This window comes from Triticum aestivum, chromosome 2A, assembly GCF_018294505.1.
Source record: "Triticum aestivum cultivar Chinese Spring chromosome 2A, IWGSC CS RefSeq v2.1, whole genome shotgun sequence".
In the NCBI taxonomy this organism is placed as follows: domain Eukaryota; kingdom Viridiplantae; phylum Streptophyta; class Magnoliopsida; order Poales; family Poaceae; genus Triticum; species Triticum aestivum.
Window position 1 is genome coordinate 156571289 of NC_057797.1, and position 21815 is coordinate 156593103.

Consider the following 21815-nt stretch of genomic DNA (forward strand, 5'->3'; position numbering starts at 1 on the left):
ATGAGTTCATCTCCCGTACTCCACCATCGCAGGTGCTTGCTCTAAGTTGACAATGTGATAATTGGTTTCATGTTGCATATGTTGTCTAGCCTGTATTTCTTCTATTTTGATTAAATTGCACCTGCTGAGTTTATACGTTATACATGTGCATATGACATGGCTTTCTGTGTCTAGAATACACAACATCTATCTATCATACCATGTTCTTACATCAAAGTACTGCTGTTGTGTATCCCGCATCAATCACTCATGATTGGACTCTTTTAATATGGCAGTTTGATAGTGGTTGCATCTTGCATTGATTTCTACGTTGTACTGCTTCTAATTTTTCGAATTGCCACTTATGACAAGACACTTTTAACTTGGCAGAGTAATATTGGTTGCATCTTTCATATGGTGTCTAGCTTGCATTATTTCTATTTTCTTGAAAATCCTTCTGCTTAGTTTGCACATCGTAGCTGTGAATATGTCATGCTATCCTGTTTTTCTTACATATTCCATCCTCATACGATTGTCTTACATCAAAGTATTGCTTGTCTGTATCATGCATCAGTGAGTTCTGAAGAGTGATTTTATTCTTTTGTGTTGTGGGTACAGCTTGACATGGCAAAGTCAAAAAAGATCAAGGAAAATAATATAGTAGGGAGTGCTGTTACTCGTCGGGTGAAACGAAAAAGGTTTTGCCATCGAGATTCTGCTGGTACTTATAGTGCAGTAGAACATCCAAATCCACCGGCTAAAATCTACAAACACAGTATCACCTGCTCCACCAGCTGCAGCATCCGCTTCAACTGTACCAGCATCTCAACCAGTTACTCGTTCGTTTGCTCCGGAACTAGCCAGTTCCCAAGCTACCTTCACACCTAACACTACTTCCAAAGCACTGCTGACACAACATGACTTGGCAAGATCAGATGAACCTCATGAGCATCAACACCAAGACGGTACCTGACCGAGTCAAGTTGCAGTTGCATGCTCCTTTATATGTACTCTCACAGTTTGATGTACACTAACACTTTCCATATTCGTTGTTGAACTAGCACCACGGTGCAAGAGGAAACAGACATCAGGGATAGTGCTTGGCAGATTAACAAAATCTAAAGGAGGAAGAATGGAGATCCATTTTGAGGCAGGTTTAAAAAGGCCACATGATGCTACAGAGTCAGCCAAGTTAGCATCAGAGGCAGCCGTTGCCGTTAGGTGTCATGCACATATCCTCCCAACGTGGATCCAGTACAGGAATGAGAAAGACAATACCCAGTTTAACACCTTCCTTGACCATTTATCCGTAAGTAATGTTATTCATCGCAATTAGGAATATTGTCTTGCTCTGTCCCATACTTTCTAGCTTCCTCCTAATAAGACTCACATTCTTTTTTCAACAGATGAGGTTCAAGTTGGATCCGAAAGATGATGCAACTAAACAAGCATGCACTCATGCTTTTCAGTCTGCTCTGTGACAGTATCGGTACCACCTTAGAAAATCTCACTTTGAAGGCAAGGCTAACAATGAAATCGCCCAAACATCTCCAGTGGAATATATTACAGATGAAGACTGGACATCCCTCGTTAAACACTGGTCTGATCCAAAGTATCAGGTAGGCTATATGTATTTGATCAGACCACATATTGAACTTGTATTTATATATGTGCCTTACAAGTGTATCTTCTTCTAGGCTAACTGTTTGAAGAACAAAACCAACCGTTCTAAAGTGAAATTCCAACAGACAACAGGATCTCGCAGCTATATTGCACACTGCGAGGTGATGTCTACTACACAACCTTATTCTTGTAGACGTTGTTGGGCCTCCAAGTGCAGATGTTTGTAGGACAGTAGCAAATTTCCCTCAAGTGGATGACCTAAGGTTTATCAATCCGTAGGAGGCGTAGGATGAAGATGGTATCTCTCAAGCAACCCTGCAACCAAATAACAAAGAGTCTCTTGTGTCACCAACACACCCAATACAATGGTAAATTGTATATGTGCACTAGTTCGGCGAAAAGATGGTGATACAAGTGGTATATGGATAGTAGATAAAGGTATTTGTAATCTGAAAATATAAAAACAGCAAGGTAACTAATGATAAAAGTGAGCGTAAACGGTATTGCAATGCGTTGAAACAAGGCCTAGGGTTCATACTTTCGCTAGTGCAAGTTCCCTCAACAATAATAACATAATTGGATCACATAACTATCCCTCAACATGCAACAAAGAGTCACTCCAAAGTCACTAATAGCGGAAAACAAACAAAGAGATTATGGTAGGGTACAAACCACCTCAAAGTTATTCTTTCCAATCAATCCGTTGGGCTATTCCTATAAGTGTCACAAACAGCCCTAGAGTTTGTACTAGAATAACACCTTAAGACACAAATCAACCAAAACCCTAATGTCACCTAGATACTCCAATGTAACCTCAAGTATCCGTGGGTATGATTATACGATATCCGTCACACAATCTCAGATTCATCTATTCAACCAACACATAGAACCTCAAAGAGTGCCCCAAAGTTTCTACCGGAGAATCACGACGAAAACGTGTGCCAACCCCTATGCATAGGTTCATGGGCGGAACCCGCAAGTTGATCACCAAAACATACATCAAGTGAATCATGTGATATCCCATTGTCACCACAGATATGCATGGCAAGACATACATCAAGTGTTCTCAAATCTTTAAAGACTCAATCCGATAAGATTACTTCAAGGGGAAAACTCAATCCATTACAAGAGAGTAGAGGGGGAGGAGAAACATAAGATCCAACTATAATAGCAAAGCTCGCGATACATCAAGATCATGCCAAATCAAGAACACGAGAGAGAGAGATCAAACACATAGCTACTGGTACATACCCTCATCCCCGAGGGAGAACTACTCCCTCCTCGTCATGGAGAGCACCAGGATGATGAAGATGGCCACCGAAGAGGGATTCCCCCCTCCGGAAGGGTGCCAGAATGGGTCTAGATTGGCTTTTGGTGGCTACGGAGGCTTCTGGCGGTGGAACTCCTAATCTATTGTGCTCCCCGATCATTTTAGGGTATATGGAGATATATAGGCGGAAGAAGTACGTCAGGGGAGCCACGAGGGGCCCACGAGGGTGGAGGGTGCGCCCAGGGGGGTGGGCGCGCCCCCTACCTTGTGGCTTCCTCGAAGCTTCCTTGACGTGGACTCCAAGTCTCCCGGGTTGCCTTCCTTCCAAAAATAAGTTCCGTGAAGTTTCAGGTCAATTGGACTCTGTTTGATTTTCCTTTTCTGTGATACTCTAAAAGAAGGAAAAAACAGAAATTGGCACTGGGCTCTGGGTTAATAGGTTAGTCCCAAAAATAATATAAAAGTGTATAGTATAGCCCATAAACATCCAAAACAGAAGATAATATAGCATGGAGCAATAAAAAAATTATAGATACATTGGAGACGTATTAGCATCCCCAAGCTTAATTCCTGCTCGTCCTCGAGTAGGTAAATGATAAAAACAGAATTTTTGATGTGGAATGCTACCTAACATATTTATCCATGTAGTTCTGTTTATTGTGGCAAGAATATTCAGATCCATAAGATTCAAGACAAAAGTTTAATATTGACATAAAAATAATAATACTTCAAGCATACTAACAAAGTAATCATGTCTTCTCAAAATAACATGGCCAAAGAAAGCTATCCCTACAAAATCATATAGTCTGGCTATGCTCCATCTTCACCACACAAAATTTTTAAATCATGCACAACCCCGATGACAAGCCAAGCAATTGTTTCATACTTTTGATGTTCTCAAACTTTTTCAATCTTCACGCAATACATGAGTGTGAGCCATGGATATAGCACTATGGGTGGAATAGAAGGGTGGTTGTGGAGAAGACACAAAGGGAGAAGATAGTCTCACATTGACTAGGCATATCAACGGGCTATGGAGATGCCCATTAATAGATATCAATGTGAGTGAGTAGGGATTACCATGCAACAGATGCACTAGAGCAATAAGTATATGAAAGCTCAACAAAATAAACTAAGTGGGTGTGCATCCAACTTGCTTGCTCATGAAGACCTAGGGCATTTTGAGGAAGCCCATCATTGGAATATACAAGCTAAGTTCTATAATGAAAAATTCCCACTAGTATATGAAAGTGATAACATAGGAGACTCTCTATCATGAAGATCATGGTGCTACTTTGAAGCAAAAGTGTGGTAAAAGGATGGTAGCATTGCCCCTTCTCTCTTTTTCTCTCATTTTTTTGTATTTTTTTATTTGGTCCTTCTCCTTTTTTATGTCCTCTTTTTTGGGCTTCTTTGGCCTCTCTTTTTTTCGTCCGGAGTCTCATCCCGACTTGTGGGGGAATCATAGTCTCCATCATCCTTTCCTCACTGGGACAATGCTCTAATAATGATGATCATCACACTTTTATTTACTTACAACTCAAGAATTACAACTCGATACTTAGAACAAAATATGACTCTATATGAGTGCCTCCGGCGGTGTACCGGGATGTGCAATGACTCATGAGTGACATGTATGAAAGAATTATGAATGGTGGCTTCGCCACAAATACAATGTCAACTACATGATCATGCATAGCGATATGACAATGATGGAGTGTGTCATAATAAACGGAATGGTGGAAAGTTCCGTGGCAATATATCTCGGAATGGATATGGAAATGCCATAATAGGTAGGTATGGTGGCTATTTTGAGGAAGGTATATGGTGGGTGTATGATACCGTCGAAAAGTGTGCGGCACAAGAGAGGCTAGCAATGGTGGAAGGGTGAGAGTGCGTATAATCCATGGACTCAACATTAGTCATAAAGAACTCACATACTTATTGAAAAAATCTATTAGTTATCGAAACAAAGTACCACACGCATGCTCCTAGGGGGATAGATTGGTAGGAAAAGACCATCGCTCGTCCCCGACCTCCACTCATAAGGAAGGCAATCAATAAATAAATCATGCTCCGACTTCATCACATAACGGTTCACCATATGTGCATGCTATGGGAATCACAAACTTTAACACAAGTATCTCTCAAATTCACAACTACTCACTAGCATGACTCTAATATTACCATCCTCATATCTCAAAACAATCATCAAGTATCAAACTTCTCTTAGTATTCAATGCACTTTATATGAAAGTTTTTATTATACCCCTCTTGGATGCCCATCATATTAGGACTAATTTCATAACCAAAGAAAATTACCATGCTGTTTAGGACTCTCAAAATAATATAAGTGAAGCATGAGAGTTCGTCTATTTCTACAAAATAAAACCACCACCGTGCTCTAAAAAGATATAAGTGAAGCGCTAGAGCAACAACAAACTACTCTGAAAGATATAAGTGAAGATCAATGAGTAGTTAAATAATTATTTAGTTATGTGAAGACTCTCTAACATTTAATAATTTAATATCTTGGTATTTTATTCAAACAGCAATCAAAACTAAATAAAATAAAATGACGCTCCAAGCAAAACACATATCATGTGGTAAATAAAAATATAGCTCCAAGTAAAGTTACCGATGAACGAAGACGAAAGAGGGGATGCCTTCCGGGGCATCCCCAAGTTTGGCTTTTAGGTGTCCTTAGATATTACCTTGGGGTGCCTTGGGAATCCCCAAGATTAGGCTCTTGCCACTCCTTATTCCATAGTCCATCGAATATTTACCCAAAACTTGAAAACTTCACAACACAAAACTTAACAGAAAACTCGTAATCTCCGTTAGCGAAAGAAAACAAAACACCACTTCAAGGTACTGTAATGAACTCATTATTTATTTATATTGGAGTTAAACCTACTGTATTCCAACTTCTCTATGGGTTGTAAACTCTTTTACTAGCCATAGATTCATCAAAATAAGCAAACAACACACGAAAAACAGAATCTGTCAAAAATAGAACAGTCTGTAGTAATCCGGATCAAACGTATACTTATGGAACCCCAAAAATTCTAAAATAAATTTCTGGACCTGAGGAATTTATCTATTAATCATCTGCAAAAAGAATTAACTAAATAGCACTCTCCAATAAAAAATGGCAGCAATTCTCGTGAGCGCTAAAGTTTCTGTTTTTTACAGCAAGATCATAAAGACATCACCCAAGTCTTCCCAAAGGTTCTAATTGGCACAAACACTAATTAAAACATAAAACCACATCTAAACAGAGGCTAGATGAATTATTTATTACTAAACAGGAGCAAAAAGTAAGGAACTAAAATAAAATTGGGTTGCCTCCCAACAAGCGCTGTCGTTTAAAGCCCCTAGCTAGGCATGATGATTTCGATGATGCTCACATAAAGGATAATAATTGAAACATAAAGAGAGCATCATGAAGAATATGACCAGCACATTTAAGTCTAACCCACTTCCTATGCATAGGGATTTTGTGAGCAAACAACTTATGGAAACAATAATCAATTAGCATAGGAAGGTAAAGCAAGCAAAACTTCAAGATTTTAAGCACATAGAGAGGAAACTTGGTATTATTGCAATTCCTACAAGCATATATTCCTCCCTCATAATAATTTTCAGTAGAATCATGAATGAATTCAACAATATAACTATCACACAAAGCATTCTTTTCATGATCTACAAGCATAGAATTTTTATTACTCTCCACATAAGAAAATTTCTTCTCATGAATAATAGTGGGAGCAAACTCAACAAAATAACTATCATGTGAGGCATAATCCAATTTAAAGTTAAAATCATGATGACAAGTTTCATGGATATTGTCGGTGTCAAAACCGGTGGATCTCGGGTAGGGTGTCCCGAACTGTGCATCTAGGCCGGATGGTAACAGGAAGCAAGCGACACGAAGTTTTACCCAGGTTCGGGCCCTCTTGATGGAGGTAAAACCCTACGTCCTGCTTGATTAATATTGAATATATGGGTGTTACAAGAGTAGATCTACCACGAGATCAAAGAGGCTAAACCCTAGAAGCTAGCCTATGGTATGATTGTATATTGTGATTGTTGTACTACAGACTAAAACCCTTCGGTTTATATAGATACCGAAGAGGGTTAGAGTTACACAAGGTCGGTTACAAAGGAGGAGATATCCATATACGTATTGCCTAGCTTGCCTTCCACGCTAAGTAGAGTCCCATCCGGACACGAGACGAAGTCTTCAATCTTGTATCTTCATAGTCTAACAGTCCGGCCAATGGAGATAATCCGACTGTCCGGAGACCCCCTAATCCAGGACTCCCTCAGATATCATTAATCTTTATAGCATACAAGTCATCACAATAATCATCATAAATAGGGGGCATGCTCTCATCATAATAAATTTGCTCATCAAAACTCGGGGGACAAAAAATATCATCTTCATCAAACATAGCATCCCCAAGCTTGTGGCTTGGCATATCATTAGCATCATGGATATTCAAGGAATTCATACTAACAACATTGCGATTATGCTCCTCATTCAAATATTTAGTGCCAAACATTTTATATATTTCTTCTTCTAGCACTTGAGCACAATTATCCTTTCCATCATACTCACGAAAGATATTAAAAAGGTGAAGCGTAGGAGACAAACTCAATTCCATTTTTTTATAGTTTTCTTTTATAAACTAAACCAGTGATAAAACAAGAAACTAAAAGACTCGATTGCAAGATCTAAAGATATGCCTTCAAGCACTCACCTCCCCAGCAACGGCGCCAGAAAAGAGCTTGATGTCTACTACACAATGTTCTTCTTGTAGACGTTGTTGGGCCTCCAAGTGCAGAGGTTTGTAGGACAGTAGCAAATTTCCCTCAAGTGGATGACCTAAGGTTTATCAATCCGTAGGAGGCGTAGGATGAAGATGGTCTCTCTCAAGCAACCCTGCAACCAAATAACAAAGAGTCTCTTGTGTCACCAACACACCCAATACAACGGTAAATTGTATATGTGCACTAGTTCGGCGAAAAGATGGTGATACAAGTGGTATATGGATAGTAGATAAAGGTATTTGTAATCTGAAAATATAAAAACAGCAAGGTAACTAATGATAAAAGTGAGCGTAAACAGTATTGCAATGCGTTGAAACAAGGCCTAGGGTTCATACTTTCGCTAGTGCAAGTTCCCTCAACAATAATAACATAATTGGATCACATAACTATCCCTCAACATGCAACAAAGAGTCACTCCAAAGTAACTAATAGCGGAAAACAAACAAAGAGATTATGGTAGGGTACAAACCACCTCAAAGTTATTCTTTCCAATCAATCCGTTGGGCTATTCCTATAAGTGTCACAAACAGCCCTAGAGTTTGTACTAGAATAACACCTTAAGCCACAAATCAACAGAAACCCTAATGTCACCTAGATACTCCAATGTAACCTCAAGTATCCGTGGGTATGATTATACGATATCCGTCACACAATCTCAGATTCATGTATTCAACCAACACATAGAACCTCAAAGAGTGCCCCAAAGTTTCTACCGGAGAATCACGACGAAAACGTGTGCCAACCCCTATGCATAGGTTCATGGGCGGAACCCGCAAGTTGATCACCAAAACATACATCAAGTGAATCATGTGATATCCCATTGTCACCACAGATATGCATGCCAAGACATACATCAAGTGTTCTCAAATCTTTAAAGACTCAATTCGATAAGATTACTTCAAGGGGAAAACTCAATCCATTACAAGAGAGTAGAGGGGGAGGAGAAACATAAGATCCAACTATAATAGCAAAGCTCGTGATACATCAAGATCGTGCCAAATCAAGAACACGAGAGAGAGAGAGAGAGATCAAACACATAGCTACTGGTACATACCCTCATCCCCGAGGGAGAACTACTCCCTCCTCGTCATGGAGAGCACCAGGATGATGAAGATGGCCACCGGAGAGGGATTCCCCCCTCCGGTAGGGTGCTAGAATGGGTCTAGATTAGCTTTTGGTGGCTACGGAGGCTTCTGGCGGCGGAACTCCCGATCTATTGTTCTCCCCGATCATTTTAGGGTATATGGAGATATATATAGGCGGAAGAAGTACGTCAGGGGAGCCACAAGGGGCCCATGAGGGTGGAGGGCGCGCCCAGGGGGTGGGCGCACCCCCCTACCTCATGGCTTCCTCAAAGCTTCCTTGATGTTGACTCCGAGTCTCCCGGGTTGCTTTCCTTCCAAAAATAAGTTCCGTGAAGTTTCAGGTCAATTGGACTCCGTTTGATTTTTCTTTTCTGCGATACTCTAAAAGAAGGAAAAAACAAAAACTGGCACTGGGCTCTGAGTTAATAGGTCAGTCCCAAAAATAATATAAAATTGTATAATAAAGCCCATAAACATCCAAAACAGAAGATAATATAGCATGGAGCAATCAAAAATTATAGATATGTTGGAGACGTATCAATTGATTCCACAAAGAATTGTTACAGGTTATACAATGGTAATTGATTTTCGCAAATTAACTAAAGCTACTAGAAAAGATCATTACCCTCTACCTTTTATTGATCAAATGCTAGAAAGATTATCTAAACATAGATATTTTTGATTTCTAGATGGTTATTCTAGTTTCTCTCAAATACCTGTGTCAAAAGAGGACCAAGAAAAGACCACTTTTAGTTACCCTTTCGGTACTTTTTCTTATAAACGTATGCCTTTTGGTTTAGGCAATGCACCTGCTACCTTTCAAAGATGTATGACTGCCATATTCTCTGACTTTTATGAAAAGATTGTTGAGGTTTTCATGGATGACTTCTAAGTTTACGGGACTTCTTTTGATGATTTCTTAAGCAACCTTGATCGAGTTTTTATTAAAATAGGAGATCACTGTTATCATGGCTTATGTGACATGGGTGCTAGTGCGAGTGCAATACCTCATTCCTTATACGAAGAAATTATGCATGATATTGCACCTACTAAGATAAAAGGTATTGATGTTACAATTAAGCTTGCCAATAGAGATACTATTTCACCAATTGGGATTGTTAGAGATGTTGAAGTCTTGTGTGGGAAAGTTAAATATCCTACTGATTTTCTAGTTCTTGGTTCCCCACAAGATGACTTTTGTCCCATTGTATTTGGTAGACCCTTCTTGAATACTATTAATGCTAAGATAGACTGCAAAAAGGATATTGTTACTGTTGGTTTAGGGGATATGTCTCATGATTTTAATTTTGCTAAATTTCATAGACAACACCATGATAAAGAATTGCCTAGTAAATATGAAATTATTGGTCTTGCTTCTATTGCCGTGCCTCCTAATGATCCTTTAGAACAATATTTGCTAGACCATGAAAATGATATGTTTATCAATGAAAGAAGGGAAATAGATGAAGTATTCTTTAAACCGGGACCTATTTTGAAACACAACTTGCCTGTTGAAATTCTAGGGGATCCTCCTCCACCCAAGGGTGATCCCGTGTTTGAGCTTAAACCATTACCTGATACTCTTAAATATGCTTATCTTGATGAAAAGAAGATATATCATGTTATTATTAGTGCTAACCTTTCAGAGCAGGAAGAAGAGAAATTATTGAAAACTCTGAAGAAGCATCATTCTACTATTGGATATACTCTTAATGATCTTAAGGGCATTAGTCCCACTCTATGCCAGCACAAAATAAAATGGGAGAAAGATGCTAAACCTGTTGTTGATCACCAACGACGGTTAAATCCTAAGATGAAAGAAGTGGTAAGAACTGAAATACTAAAGCTTCTGGAGGCAGGTATAATTTATCATGTTGCTGATAGTCAGTGGGTAAGTGATAACCCACAAGTATAGGGGATCGCAACAGTTTCCGAGGGTAGAGTATTCAACCCAAATTTATTGATTCGACACAAGGGGAGCCAAAGAATATTCTCAAGTATTAACAGTTGAGTTGTCAATTCAACCGCACCTGAAAGACTTAATATCTGTAGCAAAATATTTATTAGCAAAGTAATATGGAAGTAACGGTAACAGTGGCAAAAGTAATAGTATTGGTATTGTAGTGATTGTAACAGTAGCAACGGAAAAGTAACTAAGCAAAGATCAATATGTGAAAAGCTCGTAGGCAATGGATTAGTGATGGATAATTATGTCAGATGCGATTCCTCATGCAACAGTTATAACATAGGGTGAGACAGAACTAGCTCCAGTTCATCAATGTAATGTAGGCATGTATTCCGAATATAGTCATACGTGCTTATGGAAAAGAACTTGCATGACATCTTTTGTCCTACCCTCCCATGGCAGTGGGGTCCTATTGGAAAATAAGGGATATTAAGCCCTCCTTTTAATAGAGTACCGGACCAAAGCATTATCACTTAGTGAATACATGAACTCCTCAAACTATAGTCATCACTGGGAGTGGTCCCAATTATTGTCACTTCGGGGTTACCGGGTCATAACACATAGTAGGTGACTATTGACTTGCAAAATAGGATCAAGAACTCACATATATTCATGAAAACATAATAGGTTCAGATCTGAAATCATGGCACTCGGGCCCTAGTGACAAGCATTAAGCATAGCAAAGTCATAGCAACATCAATCTCAGAACATAATGGATACTAGGGATCAAACCCTAACAAAACTAACTCGGTTACATGATAAATATCATCAAACCCATCACCGTATAGCAAGCCTACGATGGAATTACTCACGCACGCGGTAAGCTTCATGAAATTGGTGATGGATGAAGGTTGATGATGACGATGGCGACGGATTCCCCTCTCCGGAGCCCCGAACGGACTCCAGATCAGCCCTCCCGAGAGAGATTAGGGCTTGGCGGCGGCTCTGTATCGTAAAACGCGATGAATCCTTCTCCCTGATTTTTTTCTCCCCGAACGAGAATATATAGAGTTGGAGTTGAGGTCGGTGGAGCCTCAGGGGGCCCACGAGATAGGGGGCGCGCCCCCACCCTCGTGGATAGGGTGTGGGCCCCCTGACGTTGATTCTTTCGCCAGTATTTTTAATATATTCCAAAAATATTCTCCGTGAAGTTTCAAGTCATTCCGAGAACTTTTATTTCTACACAAAAATAACACCATGGCAATTCTGCTGAAAACAACGTCAGTCCGGGTTAGTTCCATTAAAATCATGCAAGTTAGAGTCCAAAACAAGGTCAAAAGTGTTCGGAAAAGTAGATACGATGGAGACATATCAACTCCCCAAGCTTAAACCTTTGCTTGACCTCAAGCAATTCAGTTGACAAACTAAAAGTGATCTCGTTGTTGTAAATATGTAGAGCTAGCACTCAAGTTTTTCAGCAAATATTATGAACTAACCATATTCACGATAACATTTAGGTTTCATGTTTACTCATATCAATGGCATAATCAACTAGCGAGCAATAATAGTAAATCTCTGATGGCAACACTTTCTCAAAACAATCATAATATGATATAACAAGATGGTATCTCGCTAGCCCTTTTTGTGACCGCAAAACATAAATGCACGGCACCTCTGAAGATCAAGGACTGACTAAACATTGTAATTCATGGTAAAAGAGATCCAGTCATAGTCATACTCAATATAAACTAATAGTAATGCATGCACATGGCAGCGGTGCTCTCCAACTGGTGCTTTTTAATAAGAGGACGGTGACTCAACATAAAAGTAAATAGATAGGCCCTTCATAGAGGGAAGCAGGGATTTGTAGAGGTGTCAGAGCTCGATTTCTGAAATAGAGATAAATAATATTTTGATTGGTATACTTTCATTGTCAACATAACAACCGAGTGATCTCGATATCTTCCACGCTATACACATTATAGGCGGTTCCCAAACAGAATGGTAAAGTTTATAGTCCCCCCCCCACCAACAAACATCAATCCATGGCTTGTCCGGAACAACGGGTGCCTCCAACTAACAACAATCCTGGGGGAGTTCTGTTTGCAATTATTTTAATTTAAGCATGGGACTGGGCATCCCGGTGACCAGCCATTTTCTCGTGAATGAGGAGCGGAGTCCACTCCTCTTGAGAATAACCCACCTAGCTTGGAAGATATATATAGCCCTAGTTGATACATGAGCTATTCGAGCATACAAAATAGAATTTCATTTGAAAGTTTAGAGTTTGGCACATACAAATTTACTTGGAACGGCAGGTAGATACCGCATATAGGAAGGTATGGTGGACTCATATGGAATAACTTTGGGGTTTATGGAAGTGGATGCACAAGCAGTATTCCCGCTTAGTACAAGTGAAGGCTAGAAAGAGACTAGGAAGCGACCAGCTAGAGAGCGACAACAGTCATGAACATGCATTAAAATTAATCAACACTGAGTGCAAGCATGAGTAGCATATAATTCATCATGAACATAAATATCATGGAGGCTATGTTGATTTTGTTTCAACTACATGCGTGAACATGTGCCGGGTCAAGCCACTCGAATCATTCAAAGGAGGATACCACCCTATCATACCACATCACAACCATTTTAATAGCATGTTGGCACGCAAGGTAAACCATTATAAACTCCTAGCTAATTAAGCATGACATGAGCAACTATAATCTCTAATCGTCATTGCAAACATGTTTGATTCATAATAGGCTGAATCAGGAATGATGAACTAATCATATTTACAAAAACAAGATAGGTCGAGTTCATACCAGCTTCTCTCATCTCAATCAGTCCATCATATATCGTCATTATTGCCTTTCACTTGCACGACCGAACGGTGTGGATAATAATAATAGTGCACGTGCATTGGACTAAGCTAGAATTTGCAAGCATTTAATACAAGGGAGAAGACAAGGTAATATGGGATCTTTGTTAGATCAACAATAATGCATATGAGAGCCACTCAACATTTTCATCATGATCTTCTCCTCTCGACCCCCAAAGAAAAGAAAAGAAACAAAACTATTTACACGGAAAATCTCCCAACAAGCAAAAGGAGAACGAGACATATTTTTGGGTTTTCTTTTAATTATTACTACTAGCATGGAAAGTAAACTAGCTAAAAGGTACAACTAATTTTTTTGGTTTTTCTTAAGGTTTTTCAAACACACAAGAAGAAGGCTTAAAAAAATAAACTAGCATGGGCAGTACAATGAAAAAGTATGAGCACCGACAACTGGCATGAGTGTGTGCGCATGAATGTAATGTCAGTGAGAAATACATACTCCCCCAAACTTTGGCTTTTGGCCTAAGTTGGTCTATGCCCACTGCTAGCCTGGCGGATATCCGAAGTTGTAACTGGGGTCGTACTGAGATGCAGCGGCTATTGCCTCACGAGCTGCAGCTTGGAGGCGAGTTGCCTTCGTCCTCCTCTCATACTCGTTGGCCTCCTCCCTGGTTATAACATATCTCCCTTTTGTCTGAAAGTCAAAGAAAGCAGGAGCAGGAGAGCAACATGGACAGTGCGATGTCTATCAAAGATTAGTCGGTATTGGAGGAACTGTTCATTCCTCTCAACAAACTGATGACAAACCATAGCATTATAATCTAGATAAGCAGAGGCAATTCCATATCATTCACATGTATGGGTATCTCAAGATAATTAGCTACATGGGTTGCATAAATTCCACCAAACAAGTCTCCACTCAAACTATTAAGATGCAACCCTCATGCAACGATGGCCCCCAAGTTATATTGTTTATCACCTAGTACCGCACTCTTGAGGACACAAAGATCTGGAACGCACATGTGGCACACCTCATCTTTACTGTTAATGCATGTACCCACGAAAAGAGCAAAATAATGTATGGCAGGAAAATGAATGCTCCCTATGGTAGCTTGTGTGATTTCTCTAGATTCCCCAACATTAATACTAGCAATAAAATCTTTATATTCAGATTTACGTGGTTCACTAACTTTGCCCCACTGTGGGAGTTTACAAGCAGCATTAAAATATTCTAGGTCCATAGTATATGATTTATCATAAAGATCAAATAGAACAGTGTGAGAATTGCGCGATGATGTAAATTTAAACCTTCTCACAAAGGAATCAGTTAGGTAACGGTATTGCGGGCACTTATCTAACACGAAGCCCTCAAGATCAGCATTACGCACATACGCCTCAAATTCATCCTTGATACCGGCTCCGACCATAAACTCCTCTGACGGCCATTCACACAGCCGCACTTGAGCTTCCCTTGGTAGTTCATAATCCGGCTCACGTATCACGAGCCTAGGTGCCTGCTTTCTTGAGGAACCACCTTGGTACATTTTCCTAAACATATTTCTTCCTCTGAAAATTCCTGAAATTTTTAGTAACTCAAAATAAAAGTGAACCAAATTCAACAAGATTAATAGCAACTACTCCCACAAGTGCCTAGAGACTATATCATGCATTAAAACTACTGTTGACCACATAAATTTGACATGCAAGCTCAAGAACAGGGTCACCTAAGCAGCAAAAATTTGCAATAAATAAAGCACTAGATCAAAAAAAATTGGACCATTGGAGGAGTCACATACCGAAGAGCAATCCCCCAAAGCAGTTTTGTGAATGGAGCTTTGAGCAAGGAGATCGAAAATGGCAGCAAGATGAGTTAGAACTCGGGTTTGAGCTGGTGGAGGATTTTTTCTGGAGGAAGATGAAGTGTGTGGGTGCAATAATAAGTGAAGGGAGCCCACGTGGGGTCCACGAGGCAGGGGGCATGCCCCAGGGGGGTGGGCGCACCCTGGACCCTCGTGGCCAGGTGGTGGGTCCCCCTGGTGTGTTCTCATTGCCAATAATTCTTAAATATTCTAGAAAAAATCATATAAAATTTTCAGGGCATTTGGAGAACTTTTATTTTCGGGGTATTTTTTATTGCAAGGATAATTCAGAAAACAGACAGAAAATACTATTTTTGCTTTATTTAATCTAAATAACAAAAAGTAAAAGGAGGGTACAGAGAGTTGTGCTTTCTAACTATATCCATCTCATGCTCATCAAAAGGAATCCACTAACAAGGTTGATCAAGTCTTGTTAACAAACTCTTTTCGAATAACATGAAACCGGAGAATTTTTGAATAACACTAGGTTACCTCAATGGGGATATGCACATCCCCGACAATAAGAATACCATATTTCTTCTTGATAGTAGGAAGAGGGAATTCAAAACATCCAATAGTAATCGTTGAAGTTTTTCCAATAGAATTAATACTGTGGACATGAGGTTGTTTCCTCGGAAAGTGTACCGTATGCTCACTACCATTAATATGAAAAGTGACATTGCCTTTGTTGCAATCAATAACAGCCCCTGGAGTATTCAAAAAGGGTCTACCAAGAATTATAGACATACTATCGTCCTCGGGAATATCAAGAATAACAAAGTCCGTTAAAATAGTAACGTTTGCAACCACAACATGCACATCCTCACAAATACCGATAGGTATAGCAGTTGATTTATCAGTCATTTGCAAAGATATTTCAGTAGGTGTCAACTTATTCAAATCAAGTCTACGATATAAAGAGAGAGGCATAACACTAACACCGGCTCCAAGATCACATAAGGCAGTTTTAACATAGTTTCTTTTAATGGAGCATGGTATAGTAGGTACTCCGGGATCTCCTAGTTTCTTTGGTATCCCACCCTTAAAAGTATAATTAGCAAGCATGGTGGAAATTTCAGCTTCTGATATCTTTCTTTTATTTGTGACAATAACTTTCATATACTTAGCATAAGGATTCATTTTAAGCATATCAGTCAAACGCATACCTAAAAAGATAGGTCTAATCATTTCAGCAAAGCGCTCAAAATCCTCATCATCCTTTTTCTTGGATGGTTTAGGAGGAAAAGGCATGGGTTTCTGAACCCATGGTTCTCTTTCTTTACCGTTCTTCCTAGCAACGAAGTCTCTCTTATCATAACATTGATTCTTTGAATGTTGGTTATCAAGATCAACAGCAGGTTGAATCTCTACATCATTGTTATTGCTAGGTTGAGCATCAAGATGAACATCATCATTAACATTATCACTAGGTTCATGTTCATTACCAGAATGTGTTTCAGCATCAGAAATAGAAATATCATTGGGATTCTCAGGTGTGTCAATAACAGGTTCAGTAGAAGCATGCAAATTCCTATCATTTTTCTTTTTCTTCTTCTTAGAAGAACTAGGTGCGTCAGCATTAGTTCTTTGAGAATCATGCTCAATTCTCTTAGGGTGGCCCTCCGGATACAAAGGTTCCTAAGTCATTTTACCCCTTCTAGTCACAACTCTAACAACATTATCATTTTTCTTATTATTTAATTCGTTGAGCAAATCATTCTGAGACTTAAGTACTTGTTCTACTTGAGTGGTAACCATATAAGCATGTTTACTAATAAGTTTAAGTTCACCTTTAACTCTAGACATATAATCACTCAAGTGTTCAATCATATAAGCATTGTGTTTCAATTGTCTACCAACATAAGCATTGAAGTCTTCTTGTTTAGCCATAAAATTATCAAACTCATCCAAGCATTGGCTAGCAAACTTAGTAGATGGGATTTCACCCTTATCAAATCTATAGCGAGAATTTACCTTTACTACCTATGTCGGGTTATCAAGACCATGTATTTCTTCAATGGGTGGTAAATTCTTAACATCTTTAGCTTTAATACCATTTTCTTTCATAGATTTCTTTGCCTCTTGCATATCTTCAGGACTGAGAAATAGAGTACTCCTTTTCTTCGGAGTTGGCTTAGGAATTGGTTCAGGAAGTGTCCAATCGTTTTCATTACTCAACATATTATTCAATAGCAATTCAACTTGATCAACAGTTCTTTCCCTAAAAACACAACCAGGACAACTATCCAGGTGGTTTCTGGAAGCATCAGTTAGTCCATTATAAAAGATATCAAGTATTTCATTTTCTTTAGGGGATGATCAGGAAAAGCATTAAGTAATCGGAGAAGCCTCCCCCAAGCTTGTGGGAGACTCTCTTATTCAATTTGCACAAAATTATATATTTCCCTTAAGGCAGCTTGTTTCTTATGAGCGGGGAAATATTTAGCGGAGAAGTAATAAATCATATCCTGGGGACTATGCACACAACCAGGATCAAGAGAATTAAACCATATTTTAGCATCACCCTTTACTGAGAACAGAAATAACTTAAGGATAAAGTAATAGCGAGTTTTCTCATCATTAGTGGACATGGTGTCTATATCATTTAATTTAGTAAGATGTGCCACAACAATTTCAGATTCATAGCCATAAAAAGGATCAGATTCAAGCAAAGTAATTAACTCAGGATCGACAGAGAAATCATAATCCTTATCAGAAATACAATTAGGTGAAGTAGAAAAAGCAGGGTCATGTTTCATTCTAGCATTCAAATATTTTTCTTTCAGCTTAGCTAACAGTTTCTTAAGATCATATCTATCATTGCAAGCTAAAAAGTCTCTAGCAGTTTCTTCATCCATAACATAACCCTCAGGCACAACAGGCAATTCATATCTAGGGGGAGAATCTTCATCATCACTTTCATCAATATTACCAGTGTCAATAATTTCATTCTCTCTAACCCTGGCAACTTGTTCATCAAGAAATTCACCTAATGGCATAGTATTATCAAGCATAGAAGTAGTTTCATCATAAGCATCATGCATAGTAGAAGTGGCATCATCAATAACATGCGACATATCAGAATAAATATCAGGAGTAGGTGTCGCAAGTTTACTCATAACAGAAGGTGAATCAAGTGCAGAGCTAGATGGCAGTTCCTTACCTCCCCTCGTAGTTGAGGGATAAATCTTGGTTCTTTCATCTTTCAAGTTCTCCATAGTGATCAACAGATATAAATCCCAAGTGACTCAAAGAATAGAGCTATGCTCCCCGGCAACGGTGCCAGAAAATAGTCTTGATAACACACAACTATAGGGGATCGCAACTGTTTTCGAGGGTAGAGTATTCAACCCAAATCTATTGATTCGACACAAGGGGGGCCAAAGAATATTCTCAAGTATTAACAGGTGAGTTGTCAATTCAACGCACCTGAAAGACTTAATATCTGCAGCAAAATATTTAGTAGCAAAGTAATATGGAAGTAACGGTAACAGTGGAAAAAGTAATAGTATTTGTTTTGTAGTGATTGTAATAGTGGCAACGGAAAAGTAACTAAGCAAAGATCAATATGTGAAAAGCTCGTATGCAATGGATCAGTGATGGATAATTATATCGGATGAGATTCCTCATGCAACAGTTATAACATAGGGTGACACAGAACTAGCTCCAGTTTATCAATGTAATGTAGGCATGTATTCCGAATATAGTCATACGTGCTTATGGAAAAGAACTTGCATGACATCTTTTGTCCTACCCTCCCATGGCAGCGGGGTTCTATTGGAAAATAAGGGATATTAAGGCCTCCTTTTAATAGAGTACCAGACCAAAGCATTAACACTTAGTGAATACATGAACTCCTCAAACTATAGTCATCACCGGGAGTGGTCCCGATTATTGTCACTTCGGGGTTACCGGATCATAACACATAGTAGGTAACTATTGACTTGCAAAATAGGATCAAGAACTCACATATATTCATGAAAACATAATAGGTTCGGATCTAAAATCATGGCACTCGGGCCCTAGTAGCAAGCATTAAGCAAAGCAAAGTCATAGCAACATCAATCTCAGCACATAATGGATAGTAGGGATGAAACCCTAACAAAACTAACTCGATTACATGATAAATCTCATCCAACCCATCACCGTCCAGCAAGTCTACGATGGAATTACTCACGCACAGCAGAGAGCATCATGAAATTGGTGATGGAGGAAGGTTGATGATGACGATGGCGACGGATTCCCCTCTCCGGAGCCCCGAACGGACTCCAAATCAGCCCTCCCGAGAGAGATTAGGGCTTGGCGGTGGCTCTGTATCATAAAACGCGATGAATCCTTCTCCCTGATTTTTTTCTCCCCGAACATGAATATATAGAGTTGGAGTTGAGGTCGGTGGAGCCTCAGGGGGGCCCATGAGATAGGGGGGGCGCCCCCCACCCTCGTGGACAGGGTGTGGGCCCCCTGATGTTGATTCTTTCGCCAGTATTTTTTATGCACTCCAAAAATATTCTCCGTGAAGTTTCGGGTCATTCCGAGAACTTTTATTTCTGCACAAAAATAACACCATGGCAATTCTGCTGAAAACAACGTAAGTCCGGGTTAGTTCCATTCAAATCATGCAAGTTAGAGTCCAAAACAAGGTCAAAAGTGTTTGGAAAAGTAGATACGATGGATATGTATCAGTAAGTCCTGTCCATTGTGTCCCTAAGAAGGGAGGTATTACTGTTGTTCCTAATGATAAAGATGAACTGATCCCACAAAGAATTGTTACAGGTTATAGAATGGTAATTGACTTCTGCAAATTAAATAAAGCTACTAGAAAGGATCATTACCCTTTACCTTTTTATTGATCAAATGCTAGAAAGATTATCCAAACATACACATTTTTGCTTTCTAGACGGTTATTCTGGTTTCTCTCAAATACCTGTGTCGAAAGAGGATCAGTAAAAGACCACTTTTACTTGCCCTTTAGGTACCTTTACTTATAGACGTATGCCTTTTGGTTTATGTAATGCACCTGCTACCTTCCAAAGATGTATGACTACTATATTCTCTGACTTTTGTGAAAAGATTGTTGAGGTTTTCATGGATGCTTTCTCCGTGTATGGAACTTCTTTTGATGATTGCTTAAGCAACCTTGATCGAGTTTTGCAGAAATGTGAAGAAACTAATCTTGTCTTGAATTGGGAGAAGTGACACTTTATGGTTAATGAAGGTATTGTCTTGGGGCACAAAATTTCTGAAAGAGGTATTGAAGTTCATAAAGCTAAAGTTGAAGCCATTGAAAGGATGTCGTGTCCTAAGGACATCAAATGTATAAGAAGTTTCCTTGGTCATGCCAGTTTTTATAGGAGGTTCATTAAAGACTTTTCAAAAATTTCTAGGCCTCTGACTAATCTCTTACAAAAAGATGTTCCTTTTGTCTTTGATGATGATTGTGTACAAGCATTTGAAATACTTAAGAAAGCCTTGATTTCTGCACCTATTGTTCAGCCACCAGATTGGAATTTACCCTTTGAAATTATGTGTGATGCTAGTGATTATGCTGTAGGTGATGTTCTAGGACAAAGGGTTGATAAGAAATTAAATGCTATCCAATATGCTAGTAAAACTCTAAACAGTGCCCAGAGAAATTATGCTACTACTGAAAAAGAATTTTTAGCAGTTGTATTTGCTTGTGATAAGTTCAAACCTTATATTGTTGATTCTGAAGTAACTGTTCACACCGATCATGTTGCTATTAAATATCTTATGGAAAAGAAAGATGCTAAACCTAGACTCATTAGATGGGTTCTCTTGCTACAAGAATTTGATTTGCATATTATTGATAGAAAGGGAGTTGAGAACCCTGTTGCAGACAACTTGTCTAGGTTAGAAAATGTTCTTGATGACCCACTACATATTGATGATAGTTTTCTAGATGAACAATTAGCTGTCATAAATGCTTCTCATACTGCTCCATGGTATGCTGATTATGCTAATTACATTGTTGCTAAATTTATACCACCTAGTTTCACATACCAGCAAAAGAAAAAGTTTTTCTATGATTTAAGACATTACTTCTGGGATGACCCACACCTTTATAAAGAAGGAGTAGATGGTGTTATTAGACGTTGTGTACCTGAGCATGAACATGAATAGATCCTACGCAAGTGCCACTCCGAGGCTTATGGAGGACACTATGCTGGAGATAGAACTATGCACAAGGTATTGCAATCTGGTTTTATTGACCTACTCTCTTCAAGGATGCTCGTAAGTTTGTCTTGTCTTGTGATGAATGCCACAGAATTGGCACTATTAGTAGACGTCAGGAAATCCCTATGAATTATTGATAAGTCTCCATCGTATCTACTTTTCCAAACTCGTTTGCCCTTGTTTTGGACTCTAATTTGCATGATTTGAATGGAACTAACCC